Consider the following 24,870-nt stretch of genomic DNA (forward strand, 5'->3'; position numbering starts at 1 on the left):
TTTCAGGGGTCATTGACCTATATAGTTAAATGAATTTCTCTTTCCTAAGATACTGCCTGACCTGCTGAGTCTTTCCAGCTTTTCCTGTTTATATTTCCAAGTTCCAGCCTCTGCAGCATTTTCCTTTTTTGCCTTGGTTTTTTTACTTCACTGGCAATCTGCTGGGAATGTCTTACTTGAACCTCTCCAGGACCTCTGTCAGTCACTCTTTTGTGGGTTTCCATTTCATCGTCATAGAAAGATATGGGACAGAAATTGACCCTTTGGCCCACCAAGTGCATCTGACCATCCACTGCTCATTTACACTAATCCTAATTAATCCCCATATTAAATTTTTTTCATTTGCTTTCCCTATTTTGGATAAGGTGTTGACTATATCTTCTGCAGCCACATCTTTCCTCATGAAGGTCTTTGACTCTGAATTATTCTCCGTGGATTCAAACTGGAACTCCACCCTTCATCGAGATTCAAAGAGTCATACAGCACAGAGACAGGCCCTTCGGCCCACAGAGCCCATGCTGACCATCAAGAAGCACATTTTGGCTCAAACTATAATCACACATCTGTTTATCGTCCCCCAATCTCTCTCAGCTGCTTTTACCTTCTCCCTGAGATCCACAAGTTGGACTGTCCTGGTGGGCTCATTGTTTCACCTTGTTCTTGTCCCATAGAATTTTATTCATTCTGCCCTTGTCCTGGCCTTTCCCACTTACCGATATCTTGCTGTGGCACCCTGAGATCCATGCATTGCCATGTGCAGGATTTGAACCTCTGACTCCAACAGCAACGTTTCTTAAAGCTGTCCTAGTCCACAGTTCCACCTCTCTCTTCACTGCAATTGTTACTTCAGTGAAGGAGCTTTTCCCTTCAAGCATCAAAGCTCACAGATTTTAACAACTGCTGAATTCTAATATTCCTGGCCCTTTCTACCCTTTTTGCTATTTATTAATGCATGCAAGGAGTCCATTCAGCTCACGATTCGTGCTGGCTCCTAAGGGAGCAATCCCATCAGTCTGTCCCATACCCCATCTTTGCTTGTTCCTCTTTCCTGTAATGTATTCTCTCTCATAAACTCTCCTTTATGATTGTTTTGCCACTTACCTACACAAGGGACAATTTCCAGCGGTTAATTAACCTCCTAATGCAAGTTTTGGGATGTCGGAGGAAGCTCAAGCAGTCCGGAGAACGTGCAAACTCCGCGTGGACTGCAGTGGTCAGGATTGAATCCAGGTGCCTGGAGCTGAGATACCCGGGCAGGCACGGTAGCGTAGCGGGTTAGCGTAACACTATTACAGCGCCAGCGACCCGGGTTTGATTCCGGCTGCTGTCTGTAAGGAGTTTGTACGTTCTCCCCGTGACTGCGTGGGTTTTCTCCAGGTGCTCCGGTTTCCTCCCACATTCCAAAGCAGTACGGGTTAGGAAGTTGTGGGTGTGCTATGCTGGCGCCGGAAACGTGGCCATACTTGCGGGCTGTCCCCAGAACACTACGCAAAAGGAGCATTTCACTGTGTGTTTCGATGTACGTGTGACTAATAAAGAGAGCTTATCTTTCTGCTCTCTCCAGTCCCATCATTTGCCTTGTCTCGGTCTTCCTCCCGTTCTCTGAACTATTGATTCTGTTTCATTGTCTAACCAATTATCATTTGAAAGCCTTAATGACACAGCATTGAGTGTCTTCTGTGTGAACTAGGCCTGCAACTCTGGGAACCTGTAGTACATGCTCTCTTTCCCATTTAATGGTGTAAAGCATTTCGAGGAATCTTCCTGTTCCCATAATTGAGGTTTTGTTTGGAGGCGAGGACTATCGGTGACTCGCCCATGGGATAAGAGAGGCAGTAAAGCACACTCTTGCCCCAAAAGCATTGCAAACTGGTTTTGTTGTGTGCTCAGCTCCCCTCATGCTGAGAAAATCCTTAAGTCAGTTTGCTGGGTATCGCTCCTTGTGCGAAGAAAGAGCAGCTTGTGCCAAGTAGAGCAATGCTCTGCAAGGGTGTAGCTCCATGGTGGGCCTTGGTATCCCTGGGCTAGGGAGTGGATAAATTCCGATAGCTTCCTTTCCCTAGCAAGAACTCCTGCCTGCTGGGTGGGGCAAGTCGCATGGCTTAATAGCCCTGTGGTTTTTCCTTCATTACCTTCCTCCCATAATGGATTTGGGTTGCTTTGCAGTCTAACCAGTCACTGTGTGAAAGCTGTCTACATGGCAGTCTCCCAGTTTAATTCGGAGAGCTTGAATGATTTAATCCTAGAAAGTGGAAGGGTGCGACTGCGTCCATTTGAATGGTTAATCCTAGAAGGACGGGGTTCTGTCGGCTTCCAGGACCGTACACTGCAGACGGGGCACTCACTGGATGGTAGCAACCACCACAAGCAGAATCGTACAGTTCAATTGCTTGAGTCTAGTTCACTTGGCTAACTGTTACAGCACCCTCAGCACACGCCCTAATGATTTCTCCGCTGTCTGTTTAATTTTAGATGTGCTATAAGTTTGAGATCGAGGCTGGGTGTTTGCATTTAGGAAGCCTGAGGCTCTTGCGGAGCTGGTGCCCTCGATGTCCCTGCTGGAGCCCCTCCAGGGCCGTGCCTTGGGGTGCCCACATTCAGCAGTTTCAGTGGAAACATTTCCTCCTTAAGGTCAGCAGTGGGGACAATCACTGATTGCAAAGTTCTTTGTTTACTTTAATTAACAATCTTTAATTGTAAACATTAAAGATTGTTGTTTGCAACAACTTGGGTAATGGAAGTTGTCCATGCCCACATGCAGTGGAAAGTTGAGTGACTTCCATGCTGGTGGTTAAATTACTTGACTACTGTTAAAATACCCTTGGTGTGTCAGTGGCTGGTGGGAGTGTCAGGGGAATGAGATTGATAGGATTGCTCTGAAAGCCAGCATAGGTTCACTGGGCCAAATGGCCTCCTCACAAATCATATGGAGATACCTCAGCCACACAGTAGCAGTTCAAGGAGGTAGCTCAGCGACATTACTAGGCAGGCATTACATTCTGGCCTTGAATGTGAATCCTATCCCAATGATGAATAACAAAACTCGAAGCTCCAAGCTGGTTTTCTTCATTGCTGGTGGCAGAGTTTGTGTGTGCCACGTTTCCTGTACACTATACCTGCCAGTGCACTGGGTGTGCATCTCCTTGGGAGGTCCTGAGGTTGCTAGATGGAGTTTGTGTCATGTCAGTTCTCCTTCATTGGCTGGATGTTCAGGGAAGGGCACGGAGCCAGCTCTGCCGAAAGCTGCATGTGAGACTGACTTTGACGAGGGGGAGGAGCTCAGATAAGGGTGGGGGGGGGGGGGGGAAGGGAATCAGATAATAGCTATGTTTGCATTCGGCGAACAACCATTAAACCGCCAGCACGTAACCTCATTTTAAAAAAAAAATAAGCTGCAAAAGCAGAATTAGTTCTGATGACGGCAACCCCCTCACCTGCTCCTGTTGTAGCACGTCACTAGCGGGAGGAGGAGGCAGCCTTGGTGTTCCACCAAGTGAAGGTTTGTGCAACAGTTCTAAGGACAGTGTGTCCAGTACAGTAGCCACCAGCCACACGTAGCTAATTAGGAAATCTATACATGGCCATCGGCTGTTTTTGATTTCCAAATCAATGAATTAGTCTAAATTAAATGAAATAAGACTGCAGATGCTGGAAATCTTAAAAAATAAAACCAGAAAATGCTGGATATACTTTTCCATGGGGAGAGAAAACAGTTAATGTTTCAGGTTGAAGGCCCTTGAAAGAACTGGGAAGAAGTTTGTTAAACGGTGGGGAGGAGTGGATATCTGATGGGATGAAACTGGGGTGGCCATGGGGATAAGCTGTAAACAAGGTTTTCTAGTGCATGGGAGCAGTCAGAGAGAGAACAGAAACAAAAGAATGTAAGAGTTGCAAAATGCAGAGCAGGAGGATGTACCCGGCAGGTCAGGCTGGGCACGTCCTCCACTTGTGGGGTGGGGGGTAGAGAAAGGGGGAGGGAAACAAAAAAAAAAACAGGCAAGCTGAGCAGTCAATCTGGTTACAAACAGAAATCAAGCTACCTGAAGTTGTAGAATTAAACATAGAGTCCAGAATGCTGCAACGTGCCTAGGCAGAAACTGAGTTGCAGTTCCTCCAGTGTGTGTTGGGTCTTGTTGTAACAGTACAGGAGGCCACAGACCAACAAGTCAGAGTAGATGGAGAATTACAGTCACCAGATTGATTGTTGGGATGGTGGGTTTGTCATATGAGGGGAGATTAAGCTGCCCAGGCTAACGTATAAATTTAGAAGAAGGAAAGGTGATCCCTTTGAAATTTTTACAGAACTGGATAGGGTAGATGCTGAGTCGATGTTTCCTTTGGTTGAGGTGTCTGGAGCCTGGGGCTGGCCATTCAGGACTGAGATGAAATGAAATTTCTTCACCCAGTGGGTGCTGAATTTTTGGACTTCACACAAGTGGCTCGATCACCAAGTGTACAAAGATTGGATTTTTGGACATCAAACTGATGTGAGCTTAGTGCAGGAAAATAGTGCTTGGGTAGAAGATTGGCCATGATCTAATTGAATGTCAGGACAGGCAAAATGGGCTGAATGGGCTTTGTTGCAAACGTGGTAAGAAGAAAAGGAGAGTGTGTGAATGTTTTGTCGTCATTCTTCAGGCCTGCAGTTCCTGCGATTTTTTTTCAGCTACTGTGCATAATGGAGCCTAACGTAGGTAATTACTGGCAGATGGCAGTGTGCAGACACCCAGCAGTGCTGTTTGAGGAAGTGAGAACTGAGCACATTCAATATTTGGAAGAATTGGACAGCAAACTCAACCATTGGCCATCAATTTCAAAAGGCCATGGGCAAACAACATCAGCAGGGGTAGAAGTTATGCCAGATGATGTGACTGATAAAAGGGGAATTACATAAGACTGATCAGAGACTTCCGCACAATGAAATTTGGCCGTTTGTTGAAGTGCTGAGGGAATGCCCATTACCTGAGGTACCAACTTTTCAATGAGACGTCCACTTCAGAGAACACAGGTACAAGAAGAGCAGGGAAGGGCACGGTTCTCTGGTCGATGTCTTATGTGTCCCAGGTGATCTGCTCCTTATCACACTGCCATTGTATGGTAAATTGTCAGGTGTCCTGTATTAGAACAGTAGCCATCTTTCCGAAAGTACTTTGTTGACTGTAGGATGTCCTGACTTCATGATACTTCAGAAATGCAAATCCTGTCTTCTGATGTGTTGTAAAGACTATGCGTTGTCCATTTGGGATAAAGCAGTGTGTGGCTATAACTGCCCTGGTGGGATATTGCAGAGGGTGGAACCACAGCCATTTAGACAGTGCATTGTACCTGAGTAGCTGTTGGGATGCATTCCTTGCTGCCCAGGAATGTAAATAATCCAGTGTGGGAGTGCATTACAGTTGTGGGGTGTCAGACACACAAACGTTCCTTTTCTGGTACACCAACACACAGCCATAAGCAATCACAGCTCTGCTTTCCATTACTAATCCCTGTCCAGTTCTTGTTCATTCTGTTTTTCCAAGTAACAAAGCTAATACCACACTTTCATTCAGTGGAACTGCCTGTCTTGTAATTTCCCTGTTCTTGTGTCAGAAACCTGCTTTATTATTAGTTGTAACATTCACAGACTCTCCTTTGTTGAGCAGTACACAGGGTTGCAATTCTGAACAGTTTGTGGTGATTCGGTGTGGGATTCTCAGACGAGACGTCTGGCTGCTCGAGCAAAGGCTGTGAAGGGGCTGCCCTTGTCTGGCACTTTACCTCCAAAGCTGCCTCCATAAAAACCCACCAGCAGGGTAAGCAAGCTGAGGCGAACCTCTTCATCTAGGCCAATATCTCCAGTGTAGCGGCTCTTTATTGCACCGGGCTGTCTCTGGACAACCAGCCACAACATCTCCACGTCCAGCACCAGCCACCTCAAACCCCATCGGAGGAAAAGATTCCCAGGAAGAGAGAGGAAACAGTTTACCTGTTCTTGAAGCCACCTTGAAGAAATGTACCATCCTCAACAATTCTTTGGCATCCCAGTTGATGAGAGTTATCAAGTGCTAATTTTCTGAGGAGCATCAGGGAAGGAATTGAGTTTCTTCGGGAGCATGTGGGGTTAAGCAAATATGATGGAAGGAAGGGTGAGCCTCCCAAACCGCCCATCTGCCTGTTGCATCAAGCTGCTCCTGCCCCACTTGCGGCAGGGGCTGTGGGTCTCGTGTTGGTCTCATCTGCCACCTCAGAACCTTCGGAAGCCAGTTGCCCCTGAACCCAAGGGACTGCCTGAGGAGAAGCCAAAACCACACCTGGTGTCCTGGCCAACATTCGTCCAGCTGCCATCATCACCTGAACGCGGTATCTGATTGCTCATTACATTGCTCTCTCTGGTACCTTTTCGTTATGTGACTGACACTCCCCTTCATAGGTCGCAATTCTGGTCACCTCACTATAGGAAGGATATCAAGGCTTTAGAGAGGGTGCAGAGGAGGCTAGGACGCTGCCTGGATTAGAGGGCATGTGCTATCGGGAGAGGCTGGACAAACTTGGGCTCTTTTCTCTGGAGCGGCAGAGGCTGAGGGGTGATCTGTTGAAAGTGTATAAAATTATGAGGGGTATAGATAGGGTTGACGAGCAATATCTTTTTCCTATTATTGAGCGATCCAATACCAGAGGGCATGCATTTAAGGTGAGAAGGGGGTCGTTTCAGAAAAGACATGAGGGGTAAGTTTTTACTCAGTGGTGGATGCCTGGAATGTGTTGCTTGATAGGGTGGTGGAGGCAAACTCGGAGGCTTTTAAGAGGGGCTTGGATGGGCACGTGAATGAGAGGAAAATGGAGGGATATGGACACTGTAGGTAGGTTGAAGGGCCTGTTCTGTGCTGTATTGTTCTATGTTAGTGCTCTGGCATGGACTGGGATCAGGAAAGGTACTATACAAATGCACTTCCCTTCACTAAAGTGAAGATGTTAGTATCAACCACACAGACCTCTGAGTAATACAGCACAGAAACTGGCCATTCAGCGCACCGTGTTCATTCAGACCATCCATCCTAATCCTATTCACCAGCCACATCCCTTCTAGCGGTCAGTGTTAGAGTGCAGACCAACAACAAAGCAACACCAAGAGAGAAGGAAATAATCTGAACAAGTTCTTGGTTCACCTAGTTGAACTCTGTCCTTGTTGCTTAACTTTAAACATTATACAGCATTGCAATGTTGATATTCTTGTTCCATGTTTGGGTCACGGATTACCGCAGCATAATCGTTTACCTCTTCCCACGTAAAGCCCTGAGGCCCATCCGCGAAGAGCGGGGTTTTTAGTGATTTCATCGGCACCAAGAGCGATGGAGGATTCCAGCCCTGCCCCTAGGGTTCCTGGGCGGGGTGTCGGGCCTGGGTACCTGCCTCTCACATTCCTGAACCTCAGCCAACCCTCGAGACGGCTCTGACCGAGTCAAGCTGCTCCCTCGAGCAGAAGCAATTGAGCGAGCTGGGAATGGGGCCATTGTTTTGCACCTGGCACCACTGAACCTGGATGAAGTCATTTCTGAAGCTCTTCTAATGGCAGCCACGCTGACTCCACAGCAGTTGGGGTGGGGCTGCTGTTGTGAATAGGCCATAAACTGAGTAAAACACAGACAGCAGCGGCTCGCCCTTTCACTGGGGAAAGGAGTATAGTTCATTGTCCTCAAAGAAATAGGAACTGCGTGGTTTGAAGTTGTAGCTGGATGCTCTACAACATGTGAATTTTATTTTTGGGCGATGGGCGGGTGGGATAATTTTGGATCAATGGTTACCACAGCATTCCATCGTGAGGGGTAGTGTGGTGTTGTAGCGCCAGCGACCTGAGTTCACTCCTGACCTCCAGTGCTGTCTGTGTGGAATTTGCACGTGGGTTTCCTCTTCCCTCCCACGTCGCAAAGATCCGAATCAGGTTTATTATCACTGACGTGTCGTGAAATTTGTTGTTTTGTGGCAGCAGTACAGTGCAAGGCATAAAAATGACGACGAGGTACCAAAAAATAAAATAGTGTGAGAGAGGAATTGGCCACTAAAGTGCCCCTGGTATAGGTGGATGGTAGGAGAATCGGGGGAGCTGAAGAGTGTGTGAGAGAAGAGGTTGCAGAGAAATAAAGGAGGCAACGAGGTTGATGGATGTGCTCAAGAATGGGGTCAAGTTCAGGCCCAATGGCCTCCTTTGTCATAGGAAAAAATGAGAGGACACAGGAGGCTGCAGATGCTGGAATCTGGAGCAGCGCACAAACCGCTGGAGGAACTCAGCAGGTCAGGCAGCATCTGTGGGAGGAGATGGAGAGTCGACGTTTTGGTTGAGACCCTTCACCTGGACACGTATGAGAAAGAAAGTGTCTTCCTTGTGTTCTTCCCCTGTCAGAGCATGTTGTACACTGCCTGATGAAGGTTGCTTGCATTAATTAGTCAGTAAATTCATTCTCATTGCACCATGACACTCCGGAAAACGGGCTGACCCATTCTCAGTCTAGCAGCATGGTCACAACCCCTTAAAATGGTGGTTCTCATTTGCATATATTAATGGGGTTTAATGACATCACTGATTTTCAGATCAACGCAAAGAGGCTGTGGGTGACTTATTAAACTGGAGCAAAACGCAAACTGCTGGAGGAACTCTGGGTCGAGCAGCATCTGTGTGGGGAAAGGAATTGTCAACGTCTCATGTCAAGACCCTGTATCAGGAAACAGCGACAATTCCTTTCCCCTCCCAGATGCTGCTCGACCTGCTGAGATCTTCCAGCAGTTTGGTTTTTTTGGCTCCAGATTCTGCACTCACTTGTGTCTCGAGTTACTGAACTACCGTGGGATCAGCAGGAACAGGAATATGAGGAGGGTTTAGACCTGCTTAGCGCACACCCCATTCCTTGGTTCCCCTGCATTTATATAATGTTTCTTGTTGGAAAGTGTGCTCCAAGTGGAGGGGAGAAAGGGGCAGCGAGCTTGAACGAGTGGTGCTGAAAGAATAGACGGTTTATTGCCGCAGGGAGGGAGCTGCTTTGTGGAAACTTACTGTGCACAAACTGGTTCCTGCACTTCTTGATGGAGTCGGTGAACGTATTCAGAGGCACTTCATTTGACTAGAAGCAATTGTGATGCCCTGTGTAACTGCATCATGCACTGACTGAACATTTCCTATTTGTATATCTCCCATACAAAGGACTTGAATTCCATACGGGAGCATTGAGAGCCCATGATCATGTCCCTGCCTCAGAGTGAGAACATTGAGACCCCCAGCCCTATTCCAAGGTTGGAATACAATCCAATGAATACTTAATACAGTTCTAAGATAGTGTTGCACTGTCAGACGTTAGTTAGATGCATCATGGAATCTTTCAACCCTTTGAGTCCATGTTGACCATCAACCACACATTTATACCAATCCTGCACATTAATCCCTTTTTATATTCTCCTCGCATTTCTATCAACTCCCTCCAAGTTCTACTACTCACCCTCACACTTGGAGCAATTTACATTGGCCAATGAAGCTATCAATCAGTACATCTTTGGGACGTGGGAGGAATCTGGAGCACTCTGATGAAACCCACAGTTGGATGAAAGTCACGGGAAAATGTGCAGACTCCACGCAGACAGCACCGGAGGTCAGGATTGAACAGAGTCCCTGGCACGTGAGGTAGCAGCTCCACTAGTTGTACCACTGTGCACTATATGTTTAGACACTGTCAACGGGCTCAGGTGAATACTAACATAACGCTATTACAGCACCAGCAACCTGGGTTCAATTCCAGCCGCTGTCTGTAAGGAGTTTGTACGTTCTCCCCGTGTCTGCGTGGGTTTCCTCCGGTTTCCTCCCACATTCCAAAGACGTACAGGTTAGGAAGTTGTGGGCATGGTATGTTGGTGCTGGAAGCGTGGCGACACTTGCGGGCTGCCCCCAGAACACTACACAAAAGATGCATTTCACTGTGTGTTTTGATGTACATGTGACTAATAAAGAAAGCTCATCAAATTGCAATCCTGAAGGTGTAGAGAGTTTCCTCAAGTGTCTTGCCTCATGTTGCTTAATGAAAATAAAACTGGTTGTCTTGTCATTCTCCTATGGCTGCCTGTGGGGTTGTGTTGTGCATGGATTTCCTGTAGTACAACAATGACTGTACTTAAGTGATCATTCACTTGCGGAGCCCTGGGTTGGTGGGGTGCACTGCATGAGGGGAGGTCTGTCTCTTCACGGGTTGCAGTAGCAGGACGAAACCGTTCAGGGGCCATTTGGAGACCAAACAGTTTGTTCCCTTTGATCCTCTGCAGAGAAACACTGTGGTTGGGCCAATACTTAAACTAGAAACCAGATCCAACTTGGAGCTTGTACTTTTCACCCTGTTCTTTGTCCACTGCCCTTTTCTCTCTGTAACTTTACATGCCTTCAGAGATATTGCAGTCACGATCTTGTGGTCAGCATCACCTCTGGGCAGGGACAGTTATTATGTATTCCATGCAAGTCAGGTGCTGATCTAAAACCTGTTCATGAAATAAATTGTCTCAATGAATTCAAACAGATTGGAAGTAAGCTTGCACTTGTTAATGAAACTACCAGTGCAATCAATATATTACAATTTGGCCTTTAACACTCTGTCTCAGCAGTAGATATAAAGGATCTGCTCTTTAGGTTGACATTTCTAAACCTTTTCTCCCCTGGCACAGTGACAGCTAGAAGAGCTGCTGCTCGCAGCTCCAGTTTGATCCTGACCTCTGGTGCTGTCTGTGTGGAGTTTGCAAGTTCTTCCTGTGACTGCTTGGGTTTCCTCCAGGTGGTCCGGTTTCCTCCCACATCCCAAGGACGTACGGGTCAGTAGGTCAGTTGGACGCTGTGAATCGCCCCTGGTAGGTGGGTAGTAGAATCTGCGAGAATTGATGGGAATGTGGAGAGAATGGGTTACAGGGAAATGGGATTGTTCCGTGAGCTGGCATAGATGCGATGAATTGAACGCCCCCTTGTGTTTTGAGGAAATATAGAAATACGGCTACTTAGCTTGAAAAGTGAGCGTCTGCTCCTTTCGTGATCAGTTTACTTGATTCTTATCTTTTAACCTTTGCTATTGAAAAATCAACTCTCCCAGTCGAACCATAGTCCTTGATTGAAGTCCAGTGATTGTACTGGGTCTCTCTGCCTCGTCTGTCTCCTCATCTCTGTCTGTCTCATCTCTATCTGTCTCCTCATCTCTGTCTGTCTCCTGCCTGCTCCCAGGTAAAGAGTTCAGTGTTCCCAGCATGGCTGTGCAGTGTTCGGTTTAGACTCTGAATTCTGGGAAGCTTTCAATAAAAGCAAAATACCGCAGGTGCTTGAAATCTGAAATAAAAACAAACTGCTGTGGGTGCTCAGCAGGTCAGACAAGATCTGTGGGGAGAGAACTGTATTGGTTTATTATTGTCACATGTACCGAGATACAGTGAAAAGCTTTTGTTTTTGCATGTCATCCAGACAGATCATTCCATGCATAACTATGTTGAGGTAGTAAAAAGAAAAAACAATGCAGAATATAGTGTTACAGTTACAGAGAGTGCAGTGCAGGGAGATGAATTGCAAGGGCCATGATGAGGTATAGATTGGGAGTTCGAGTTCATCCTTTAGTGTATGAGAGGTCCATTCAAGAGTCCAATAACTGTGGGATAGAAGCTGTCTTTGAGACTGGTGGTTCGTGCTCTTGTACCTTCTGCCCGATGGGAGAGGGGAGAAGAGAGAATGACCATGAACTTTCATGAGAGTCTGGGTGAAGCTTGGGGGTTGGGGGGGGTGGTGGGAAGGGTGGGGGGAAATGGGGTGACTTTGTTTTAACTCTTGCTATGCCTGCCCCAGGAACTTGATCCAGAGAGAAAAGAAACAACAATTCTGGTCAATGATGCGCGATCTGCTCTACCTTTTGAGTTTACAATCACAGAAATGCAGCATGGGAATAGGCCCTTCAGCCCACAGAATCTGTGTCAGTCATCAAACCCACCCCCCATTTACACTAATCTGACAATAATCCCATTTTGTTTTTCTTTTTGGAACTAAGGAACGTAAAGGGCTGAAACAGTAAGGTTGCTTTGCCCCCTTGACCTGTGCCGAGGGTTGTAATTCAGTGAAGTTGCTCAGTCCTGTCTCATTGCCGAGTGTGGAATTTGTTGCCACTGGCTTGAAAGGACTTGCATCAAATGTCCCAACACCGTGTAATTGTTGGTCTTGCAGCAAGTATTCAGTGACTGCCAGTGATATACTGTAAACATTACACAGAGGTGCGGCAAGGAAAGGTTCAGTTATTTTGGATTAATGGAACCGAGGCCTGGGGCCTGTATCTGAGTTGGACGTTAACCGTCTGATCTTGGTTCCGCCACTATTCTTTGCTTTCAGACCTAACTCTCTCTCTGACAGCATTTTGGAGATTCAGGCTATTGTTAGCTCTGACACAGGATTTCCTAATGGTTTATAAATTTATTTGCTTCTCCTAACCACAAATGGACTCCAAATAGCATGTCAAAACTGTAAGCTGCACCCACCCAACACATCCCAACTTTCCTGCTGCATAATCCTCTTCTAAACCTGTACACAGGGCCTTGCTGTGTCATTTATTCCCTCTTTCTCCCCCCCCCCCCCCCCCCCCCCAACTTTTTTCTGTCCCGTGTCTCTTCCCCCCCCAAGATTCTAGCAATCACCAACATACCAGGGGCAATTTATAGTGGCCAATTAACCTACCAACGCACATGTCTTTAGGATGTGAGAGGAGACTGGGGCAACCAAAGAAGTCCCAATTGGTCACGGGGTGGGGGGGGGGGGGGGACGTGCAGACTTCGTCCAGACAGAACCTAAGGTAGGGATTGAACCTAGGTCTCTGGCAGCCTGAGACAGTGGCTCTACTCACTGTGCCGCCTGGATTTTTAACAACTTTTCTCTAGGTTTCAAATGCCTCCCTAGCCTTGCCCCTCCTTACCTCCTGCACTCCAGGATATCACTGCACCTCCAATTCTGGCCCACCATCCCTGAATTTAATACTTTCATCCATGCCTTCAGCTGCCAAGACTATAAACTCAAGAATCCCTCCCCAAAAATTTCCCTGCCCCTTACTTCCTCCTAGACACTGCTTGAAACCCACTCCTTTTTGGACATCTATTCTAATACTGGGCTTGTGTGGATCTGCTTGTTGGCATAATTCTGGAGCCCCAGAGGTGTTTTGTGGGTACTACCTATAACATAAAAGTAAACTTGTAATTGGTTATTTTTGGATATGTTCTGGTTTGTTCCAAGATTTCGTTGTTGTCCTTTTTTCCAATTCTTGAATCTTTTGGAGCTTGTTTAATGTCTCAAAGCCTCACCACGGTGTAGGTTTATTTAACGCTCACATAAATTGCATTAAACTCTTAATTTTCTGGTTCAAATGCAAGGGCACTACCACTGGATTACCTGTGATACTGCCATGATCCCGTATCTCTGGATCTCCTCCATCTCCACAGTCTACTTCCCCATGTTGCAAGTTCGGGGAGAATTCACTTAACATTGGTTGTTGGGGTTAGTTGTCCCTTGCTCAGTGCTGCCCCTGCTGCTCAAACCTAAAACTGTAGTGGAAATAGTGCTGCAGTTCCCTTGTTGGCCTGTAGTGTCACTGCATTGCAGGTATTGTCAGGTTGGGCCAAATAAGGAGCAGGAGTAATGCTCCAGGCAGTGGTCTGTCGAGGGTTCCACCCGAGCCCACTTCCTGCACCCTTCCAAGCACACATCTGTGCCTCGGTGTCCCCTGAGTGGGAGTTGGTGTCTGCTGGCTCACCGGAGGGCTTCTGGGACTAGTGGGTACTGCAGGCGGCTGCAGTGCATCCTGGATAATGAGGGTTGCATTTTAATCTGAAATTGTTGTGAGCGTTGTAAGTAAATGAATTTTTGTTTAAAATTATAATACTGCAGAGGCTGTATTGGGAAAAGGCTCTCCTACCTTTGCACAAATATTGGTTCAAACTTTTGTTAACACCCCATGAATTATTTACTTTAACTGATGATGTTCGAGTGTTGTAATGGAATGACATTACTCATTATGAGCATGTTGAATTGTATGTTTCGTATTTGTATATTTTAGAATTTTTATGAATAAAATAGATTTTGAAATAATAAATAAAGAACAATGGTGGCAGGGAGGGAGAGAAGATGTCAGGCAGTGGGCAGGAGGAGAACCTCAGCTGGGAGCAGGGCAGGTGTGGAAGGGAGGTGGCGTTGTTGGTGATTGGTGTAATGGTAACAAATGAAATAAGAACTAGTAAACCTGATTTGGAAATGCAATAAAATCAATCAAAATTTTAAAGAATCCCAGAATTGCTGTTCCTGTGAGTGATTATTCAGCCAAGAAACCCCTACAGCTGGTGAGACACAGAACCTGGGGTCTGGGGAACGAGATGAAATAGCACCTGAGAGGATTGTGGAGGAAGAGAAGGGCCTGAAGGAATAAAGGGGGCGTGCCTTGTGTTTTCCTTCTTTTCTGGTTCAAACCTTCAGTATAGTTTGTCGTCTAAGATTCCCTGATCTTGCCACCTTTGACTTGCACCCTTACTCACTGGAAAATGTTGGTTCTGAGCTCTTATTAACTCTTAAAAGATGGTTTGTCATTTTACCCACAAGTGTCTGCTCCCAAGTTTTTGCCAAATCTTCTCTTATGCTTTTGAAATTGGCCAAACGTGCCCAAATAGGCAAATGGGACTAGTTTAGGTGGGCACCTTGGTTGGCATGGATGTTGGGCAAGTTTCCGTGCTGTATTAGGCTATGACTCTAGGATATAAGTACGCGAGTCCTGAGGCAGGTTCTCGACCAAAGCGTTGACAAATCCTTTCCCCCTATATACGCTGCTCGACCCGCTGAGTCCTATATATGCTGTTTATAGTCCTATATATGAGTCCTTTCCCCCTATGTATGCTGCTCGACCACCACCACCACCCCTCCCCCCCTCTCAATTTGAGGATTTTAACTTGAGGACCAACCTTGTCCCTTTCCATAACTACCTTGAAACTTACAGAATCATGGACACTGTACCCATAGTGTTCCCCCATCAACACTTCCACCACTTGCCCGCTTTTATTTAACTAAGGACAGATCGAGGACTGCCCCACCTCTTGTCGGACTCTCTACATATTGCTTCAAGGAATTTTCTTGGACGCACTTAACAAATTCCGCCCCATCTGAGCTCCTTGCACCCGGGCAATCCCAATCAATGTTGGGAAAGTTAAAACCTCCCCACAACCATAAAAATGTACTTTCGGATCTGTTCCTCTAACTCCCGCTTACAATTGCAAGTGGCCCATAGCATAAAGTGACCGCCCCTCTCTTATTCCTAAATTCCTTTGATGCGGTCTCACCGGATGATCCCTCCAGGGTATTCTGAGTAGTGCTATTATGTTCTCTTTAATAAGTGCTGCAATTTCCCCTCCTCTTGCATTCTCCTCTGTCATATCTGAAACTTCTATTCTGTGGAACGTTTAAGCTGCCAGTCCTGCCGTGTTTCTCTGAGTGCAACTGTATTGTAATTCCAGTTGCTGATCCATGCTCTCAGTTCATTCGACTTACTTGTGAGGCTCCTTGCATTAAAATAGATGCAGTTGAGCCTGCCAGCCCTCCCTTGCTCCCCAACCTGCCTCTGCTCTGCCCACTAGACTTTCTTGATTCATCCTCTATGTTCTTCTCCTCACCTGCTGCAGTGCTACTGTGCTTCCCGCTGCCCTGCCAAAATAGTTTAAACTTTGAGTATCGTGAGCAAACCTCCCTGCAAGTTTGTTGGTTCTCCTTCCAGTTTGGGTGCAACCTATCCCAGGCACGGTAGCAGAGGAGCAGGCACAGTAGTTCATCGGTTAGCGTAACGCTATTACAGCGCCAGCGACCCAGGTTCAATTCTGGCCGCTGTCTGTAAGGAGTTTGTACGTTCTCCCGGTGTGTGTGTGGGTTTCTTCCGAGTGCTCCGGTTTCCTCCCACATTCCAAAGACGTACGGGTTAGGAAGTTGTGTGCATGCTACGTTGGTGCCAGAAGCATGGCAACACTTGCAGGCTGCCCCTAGAACACTCTTTGCAAAGATGCATTTCACTGTGTTTGGTATTGGTTTATTATTGTCATTTGTACTGAGGTACAGTGAAAAACTTGTCTTGCATACTGTTTGTACAGATCAATTCATTACACAGTGCAGATACGTTGAGGTAGTACAGAGTGCATTGAGGTAGTACAGGGTAAAAACAATAACAGAATACTGAGTAAAGTCACAACTACAGGGAAGTGCATTGCAGCTAGACAATAAGGTGCAACGTCATAACAAGGTAGATTGTGAGGTTAAGAGTCCATCTCATTGTATAAGGGAACCGTTCAATAGTCTTATCACCGTGGGATAGAAGCTGTCCTTGAGCCTGGTGGTATGTGCCCTCAGGCTCCTGTATCTTCTGCCTGATGGGAGAAGAGAGAATGATCTGGGTGGGTGGGGTCTTTGATTATGCTGGCTGCTTCACCAAGGCAGCGAGAGGTATAGACAGAGTCCATGGAGGGGAGGCTGGTTTCTGTGACACGCTGGGCTGTGTCCACAACTCTCTGCAAGTTGCTTGCGGTCCTGGGCAGAGCAGTTGCCGTACCAAGCTGTGATGCATCCAGGTAGGATGTTTTCTATCGTTGGTGAGTGTCAAAGGAGACACGCCAAATTTCTTTAGCCTCCTGAGGAAGTAGAGGCGCTGGTGAGCTTTCTTGGCCGTGGCGACTATGTGGTTGGACCAGGACAGGCTATTGGTGATGTTCACTCCTAGGAACTTGTTTTGATGTACGTGTGACTAATAAAGAAATCTTTTTTGGAAAAAAAAGTGATCCCAATGATCCATATACCTCAAATCCTCTCTCTTGCACCAGCCCTTTAACCACCATCCTTCCTACCATTCTACTCCTCCTCTCACTAGCACATGCTAGAGGGAGTAATCCTGATTCTCAGGATAAGATGTACTATCGCTGACTTGCATGACATGAAATTTGTTGCTTTGTGGCAGCAGTACAGTGCAAAGACATGAAACTACTGCAAATTACAAAATAAATAGTGCAAAAAAACAAAGGAATAACGAGGTGGTGTTCATGGACTGTTCAGAAATCTGATGGCGAAGGGGAAGAAGCTGTTCCTGAAACATTGTGTGTGTCTTCAGCTCCTGTACCCTCCTCTCTGATGGTGGTAATGTGAAGAGGGCATGTACTTATGAGATTACAACCTTTTGAGCTCCTGCTTTTAACTTACTTCCTTATTTGCTAAACTCACTTTGCAGGACCTCATCCCTCTTTCTACCTATGTTGTACCAACATGGGCTACGGCGGCTGGCTGTTCTCCCTCCCACCTAGAATGTTCTGTACCCAAACTGAGATGTGATGGTCGAGCTATTGTTTCAGAGCAAGGTGTGAACAGACATAGGCTGTTCCAACTTAACATGAAGTTTCTGGTGTTTATTTCCAACAAAGCTTTGAATATCCATTACAGAGAATCATAGCGACATGCAGCATGGAAACAGTACTGACATGAATCCGTACTGACCATCAACCACTTATTTACACTAATCCTACACAAATCCTATTTTGTTCTTCCTGCATTACCATCACACACCACAAGGTTCTGTCGTTCGCCTACATGGTTAGAGAAATTCACAGCGGCCTATTAACCAACAGACCTGCATGTCTTTGGGACTTGGGAGGAAACTGGAGCACCCAGAGGAAATGCATGCATCACAGGGAAAAGACGCAAATTCCACACATACAGCACCTGAGGTCAGGATTGAACCTGTGTCTTAGAAGCAGTGAGGAAACACTTCTACCAGCTATGCCACTCTGGGGCATTTGCAGAAGCCCCAGGAGAGTGACTTTTTCTCTCTAGGTTGGAGGGCAGGAATTGGGGGCTGGTTTAGAGATGGGGAACAGCAAGTTTACTAATGAATGTCCCAACAAGGCAGTGTGAGATGTGAAGGTCACAGTCTTCAGAAGAAGAGGCATTGGGTCGCTGGGTCGTAAAAATGGGGGGCAGTAACGATGCATCTAAAATGAGAGATGACTTGTGGTTGTTCCTGGTTGGTTGGTGCCCTGAAAGCTGGAATGTGAAGCCTTCAGACACAGCATTGTGCAGATATTTATTAATTTGTATAATTATGGAAATGGCTTAAGGGTGTTACAGAGCTGGGGATGTGAGGGAACAGAATTAACAGCTGAACTACCATCGCAGGGAGAGCGGTTTGTAATCGAATTCTGCTCTCTGTTTTACTGCTGGCTTTAGTCTCTTTATTCAGTCTCTGTATTGTTGAACAAGCTGACAGAAGTGTCAGAATGCTTTACTGCACAATTTCTGTTCGTGTTGTAATAATGTTATTTAAAAAAAATAAACATTGGAGATTAAACCAGGAGTGAGGGAGGGAATCTTGGAAAAACCAGACAAGGAGAGATCAAGGTCAATCTAGTGAAAAACGGAAACCGAAAATGGTGGAAACGCTCAGCAGGTCAGGCAGCATCTGTGGTAAGAGAAGCAGAGTTAATGTTTCGGTTTGAAGATCCTTTATTAGAAGTGGCTAAGAAAGAAAACAAGTTGGTTTTAACTACCGAGAAGCTTGTGGAGAGTTGGGGGAGGGGGTGGGTGAAGGGTAGGACTGAGGGAATATCTGTGATAGGGTGAGGCTAGGGTTGCTGTGGGGAAAAGTCTTCTTATTACCTCAATGTACTTATGTATACACGATCTGGATGGCATTGCAAACAAAAGTTTTTCTCTGTATCTCAGTACACCATAAGACATAGAAGCAGAATTAGGCCATTCAGCCCATTGAGTCTGCTCCGCCATTCAATCGTGGCTGATTTTTTTTCAACCCCATGCTCCCGCCTTCTCCCCGTAACCCTCAACCCCTTTGCCGTTCAAGCTCCTGTCAATCTCTGTCTTAAATACACCCAATGGCTTGGCCTCCGCCACCTTCTGTGGCAATGAATTCCATGGATTAACAGCCCTCTGGCTGAAGAAATTCCTCCTCATCTCAGTTCTAAAGGGACATCCCTTTATTCTGAGGTCATGCCCCTGGATCCTAGACTCTCTTACTGATGGAAATATCCTCTCCACGTCCACTCTATCCAGGCCTTTCAGTATTTGGTAGATTTCAATGAGATCCCCCCCCTCATCCTTCTGAACCCTGAGTGCAGGCCCAGAGACATCAAACGCTCCTCGTACGTCAAGTGTGACAATAATAAACCAATACCGAGTTGTACGGGTCCTCCAGTCAATTGGGTTAATGTTCTAAATAAAGAGGTAGTGGGACATGCCCAGTGGGCAGGGTGTGCCAGAGTCATACAGCAGAGACACAGGCCCCTAGGCACATTATCTGCACCCACACACTCTGATCCTAAACTAATACCATTCTTCTTCTCCCCATATTCCTCTAAGCTTCCTCCAGATTCTACTACTCACTTGTATACTAAGGGGCAATTTGTTTACACCGAGAGTGGATGATATCTGGAATGCGCTGCCAGAGGAGGTGGAGTCAGATACAATTGCCATGTTCAAGGGGCATTCAGACAGGCTCTTCATTAGGCGAGGCAGGATACTGACCTAATGTGAGCAAATGGGATTAGTGTAGATGGACATTAAAGGTCAGCACAGTTGTAGTGGGTGGAAGGGCCTGTTCCTGTGCTGTGTGGCTCTATTTTGTAGTGGCCAATTAACCTACCAACCTGCATGTCTTTGGGATGTGGGAGGAAACCGGAGCACCCCGGGGAACCCACATGGTGACGGAGCTCATGCGACCTCCACACAGACAGCACTCGAGATCGGGACTGAACCTGGGTTGCTGGAGGTGTGAGGCAGCGGCTAATGGGGAGAGAAACACTGAGCAAGTATCGTAGGTGGGCGAGTAACAGCAGCAATGAACGGTTCTGAAATAAAGTGATAGGTTGGGGAATTGTAAAGGAAGGCTGTAATGTACCCAGGTGGAAGCTGACTGCTGTTCCTCAAGCCTGCATTGGGCCTCACTATAACAGTGCCGGAGGGCACAGACCAACGGGGAGCGGGAGAATCAAAATTTATCCTTCACCGATCCAGGGGTTGAGTGATAGAGCAGTTGATTAATGGAGGGGATAGACAACACTGACTGAATGCATGTTAATTCAGCTCCCTCACACTGCTGTCTCACCTCTAACAAAGGGGTTCTTATTGTTTACACAACTACAGTCAGCAGAATCCAATAAAGGTGTCTGTCTTGTACCTTGTTAGACTTTATCATCTTAAGCAGTTCCTCGGGATCAAGGATGCCTGTCTTCCTTTCCAGTTCTCTGGGTTCTGAGGCCAACGTGGGACCTGAGACTCTTCCGTTGATGCTGTGGCGGGTGTGTAGTTTGTGAGGTGGTGCACTCCCTCACCATTTCTGTGGGTTTCTCTGTACTCCCGATGCCTAGACTCGAGGTTCTCAGTCCATCCTGAGTGTGCATTCTCCACTTTGAGCAGTCATGGGCCTGGAGTCAATGCAGATGTTACATTTGTTCAAAGGGGCTTGAAGCATCTTTTCCAGTAATCTCCACCTCTGGCAGGGCTGAGGATAGCGTGTGACTGTTTCGGGAGTTTCTGGTGTCAGACATCGAGCCTTGCCCGGTGGACTTCTGAGTGGCAAGTTGTTGCAGTGCACCTTGTGGGTGTGTTGGGTGGGGGAGGTTTGCAGCAGCTTTGTCACAGAATCCTACAGCACAACAACAGGCCTTTCGGCCCACCAAGTGATGCTGACCCATCAAGCATGCATTTACACTAATCTCATTTTACTCTGTCTGCATTCCACTCAGCTCTCCCCTACACACTCGGCAATTTACACTGACCAATTGACCTGCTGACCTGCACACTTTTGGGAAGTGGAGCACCCGGCGGAAACCCACATGGTCACAGAGAGAACGTGCGAACTCCACTGGACTGGATGGCAGGATCGAACCCAGCTCGCTGGGGCGAGGAGGCAGCAGCTGCACTGACTGTGCCATGGTGCTGTGATCAGTGGAGCCTTGTCCTTGAACGTGGAGGCCAGGCAGTGCTGGGAAACCAACTCTTTGTGAAAGAATAATTCAGTTGATGGAAAAAAAACTTGATGGTGACCACACTAGATGAAGAAGGAAGCTCCCAGGTTTTGGAGTGACCAGAATTGGTTGGTGGAGGGGACGTTAGCCTGGCTCTCGGTGATCCTTGACTGTTGTGGAGAGAGGACGCAACTGGAGCACCCCCACTGTTTGAGGGAGGCAGCCTCTCCCTGCACCCACCTGCTGCTTTAGCACTGACTGTCAATCATACGGGCACGCCACTCTTCCCACGGTTTGAAGAGTTGGCTATTGCTGACTACATATAGCAGGGAAATATAGAAATTCACACAGCTTTTGCTCACTTCCAAGTCCCCATGGATAGGGACAATGGTGCCTATTTGCCGTAGATGGAATTTATTATAGTGACACCTGTGATGACTGAACTTGCTACCAGCCGCTGATGTTATGGACGAGAACCTCCTCTGGTGCATTATTTGGTGGCTGCATAGTGTGTGCCTGCCACCAATTTGGTTACAGTCCTTCCAGTTGGAAAACTGAGTACCTGTGGTCTTGTGAATAACTGAACAGGTCTGTGGGGGTAGGGGGAGCCTAGAATGAGAAGTGATGCAGTAGTGTGGTTCTGGGATTGGAGATCACGGTTCAATGCGTAGCCTGAAGCAGCTGGGTTGTTCTACTTAGATCAAGGCAGGTCTTGGGAAGATCTGCTTTTGAAAATCAGGCAGGGTTCAGGTAAACCAAATTGCTTTGAATCTGCCTTCTAGTTTCCAACTGTTGGTAACCAGAGGCATAGATTCAAAGTGAAGGGGGCCGTAATGAAAAATGAGTTTTGCTCAGTGATGGGTTAGGGCTTGGAATCCAGTGCCTGAGGGTTAGGGCTTGGAATCCAGTGCCTCCCAGTAGTCTAAGGGAGCCTTCATAAGGAAATTGGATAAGCATTCGGTGGCAAGCAGTTGCAGGAATATGGGGTAAGAGCAGGAGAATGAACCCAGAAGGTTCCTTTTGCAGGTTCCGAAGAGGACAGTGTCAATGGGCCAAATGGTTGTCCATTATACAGTGCTGTCCAAAACAAGACAAGAAGACATGTGCGTCTCTCACAGAGAGACTGGCAGATACTGGGTATATAAGACAATTATTTATTAGTCACATGTACGTCGAAACACACGGTGAAATACACCTTTTGCATAGTGTGTTCTGGGGGCAGCCCGCAAGTGTCGCCACGCTTCCGGCACCGACATAGCACGCCCACAATCTCCTAACCCGTACATTTTTGGAATGTGGGAGGAAACCGGAGCACCCGGAGGAAACCCACGCAGACACCGGGAGAACGTACATACTCCTTACAGGCAGTGGCTGGAATTGAACCCGGGTCGCTGGCGCTGTGATAGCGTCGCACTGTTGATCCGTTGGATCCTGTTACCTGTTGACCACGCTCCCTTGGACCAGCAGCCATTAAATCTTGGGTGTCAGTGGCCGACCGCTGATTCCTGGTTGCTCGGTCAGTTAGCCCGCTGGCGCTCACTGCCCAGGATCTGACCCACAGAATGGCAACTGGCTGCTTCGGAGAGCAGCCAGCACTGCTCACCCTGACAGCAAGTGAAAAGAAGGGAACTAGGGGGAGAAGAAAATGTCTTCACTGGGAGAGGGGGAGGGCTTCACAATCTACAGAATGTACACAGAGTGCCAACCGTGAGAACCGTGGTCCAAGAAGAGTAATGTCCCTTTAACGTACACCAACTTGCAATAACTGGCAGGGAGAATTAGCTGGATAAGCAGAGTTAATGTGAACTGATGATTGCCTTGCTCGGGGTGGGAGAGGTCCTTGGCTTGAGCAAGGAGAGCTGATGTGATGAATAATTAACCCTGACTTCCTAGTACTGCAGAGCTGGGGTTAGGGCTCTGTCATTAGTTACTGACACTGTTTGTCTTAATTTATTTGCACACTACATCAGTGGATGGCGGGGAGGAATGGAGACAGGAGAAGCTACAGTGAGTAGCCGCTCTGCGAAAGGAACAGGCATGTTTTGGATAACAAGCCTCTGACTGTATTCCTTCCGCAGGGGATGGGGTGTGTGGGCTGTGACTATCACAGTGCTCTGTCTTGGTCAGTGAGAGGAAGGTAATAAGCACCAGTCAAGGGAGACAGATGTCCTGCTGCCCCTCTCCTTCCTCTCACCCAGCCGTGGAGACTGGGAGGGAGGTGTCCTGTGCCCCACACTGTGCAGTGCGGTACTCAAACAAATCAGGAAGGCAGTGTCCCGCTGGTAACTGACTTTGAACACCATCACACTAAAGGGATGCACACTCGATCAGTCTGGGCTGTATTTGAACCTGAACTTGAGGTGGAAGGAACAGCTTCAAGTTCCTGGATGTCAACATCTCGGAGGATCTATCCTGGGCCCAACACAGTGACGCAATCACGTAGAAGGCACGCCAACAGCTCTACTTTGTTAGGAGTTTGAGGAGATTTGGTCTGTCACCAAAGACTCTTGCAAATTTCTACAGATGTACGGTGGAGGGCATTCTGACTGGTTGCATCACCGCCTGGTATGGAGGCTCCGATGTGCAGGATCACAAGAGGCTGAAGAGGGTTATAGACTCGGCCAGCTCCATCACGGGCACAGCCACCCCCACCATCGAGGATATCTTCAAGAAGGTGGCATCCGTCACTAAGGACCCTCACCGCCTGGGACATGCCCTCTTCATGTTACTACCATCGGGGAGGAGGTACAGGAGCCTGAAGACCCACACTCAAAAGGTTTCAGGAACAGCTTCTTCCCCTCCGCCATCGGATTTCTGAACGGTCCATGAACACTACCTCGTTGTTCCTCTTTTGCACTATTTATTTATTTTTGCTACTTGTAGTAATTTTTATGTCTTTATGTCTTGCACTGTACTGCTGCTGCAAAACAACAAATTTCATGTCGTGTCAGTGATAATGATTCTGATCCTGAAGCACTTTGTCAGTTTCACTGCACCTTCCCCATATGCTCCCAGTCCAAAGCTGGAAAGAGGAGTCAAGACTTGGCAGCTCACATCGTTCTTGCTGCTGCGGCAAGAGCATTGGCTTGACCTGGCCACGCTTTCAGCCGAGTCCCAGTCAAGTGGCATGGGTGTTGATAGCCCTGTCTCGAGGAGAAGCCTCGCTAATGGATTCTCCTCCTCAGTTAACTTGAAGAGCACAGAAGGACTATTAATGCAAACCTGGTACCCTCTACCCTTGAGACTGTGGATCCAGGGTCTGCTGAGCGTGACAAGATTCTGGTTGGAATAAAGAATTTTCATTACTATTTGCAGCATCCAAAATCACATTACAGCCAGTGGAACACTTTGGGAAGTCAGCAGGCATATTGTGCACAGCGCACATGTACATTAGCAATCTTCCCTCTTTCCAGTCCTGATGAAGGGTCTCAGCCTGAAAATCAACTGTTTATTTCCCTCCATGGATGCTGCCTGACCCGCTGAGTTCCTCCAGCACTTTGTGTATTACATTAACAATATGATTTGTTTAATGATGCTGAGAGAGAAAAACAGACAGCGGCACCTGCTTCAAAACTCAGCCAACAGATCTGTTGTGTTGACCTAGAGTGCAAACAGGGCTTCGGATCAATGCCTCAGCCCTAACCCCTCTGTCTTTGCTGCATTGGTGCATTACTACACCTTCTGTACCTCTGCACTGGAGATGTCAGCCTGGATCAGGTGCCAGTCAAGGGTCCTGTCCCTCAGCGCTGCACCCAATAATATTCAGAAGTTTGAGAACCAAGTGCGTTATGCATACATTTCTATTTATTCATATATATATATACGTGAATTATACAAATGCATTGTACGTGCGTTTCTATCACAACA

At 47.2% G+C, this 24,870-nt stretch overlaps 1 protein-coding gene across 6 annotated transcripts in view; it reads left to right on the top strand.

The window, feature by feature from the left end:
• LOC127580049 (caskin-2-like) overlaps positions 1–24,870 on the top strand; it is a 227,874-nt gene that overhangs the window by 69,849 nt on the left and 133,155 nt on the right. The window contains exon 1 of one of the 6 annotated variants that reach the window (XM_052033202.1): positions 13,791–13,860. The exons of the other annotated variants lie outside the window; for them this stretch is intronic. The gene's annotated coding sequence lies outside the window, so the exon portion shown is untranslated. Of the gene's footprint in view, positions 1–13,790; positions 13,861–24,870 lie in introns of those variants that run through there. 6 annotated transcript variants of the gene reach the window in all.

The sequence above is a fragment of the Pristis pectinata genome, chromosome 18, assembly GCF_009764475.1.
Source record: "Pristis pectinata isolate sPriPec2 chromosome 18, sPriPec2.1.pri, whole genome shotgun sequence".
NCBI lineage: Eukaryota > Metazoa > Chordata > Chondrichthyes > Rhinopristiformes > Pristidae > Pristis > Pristis pectinata.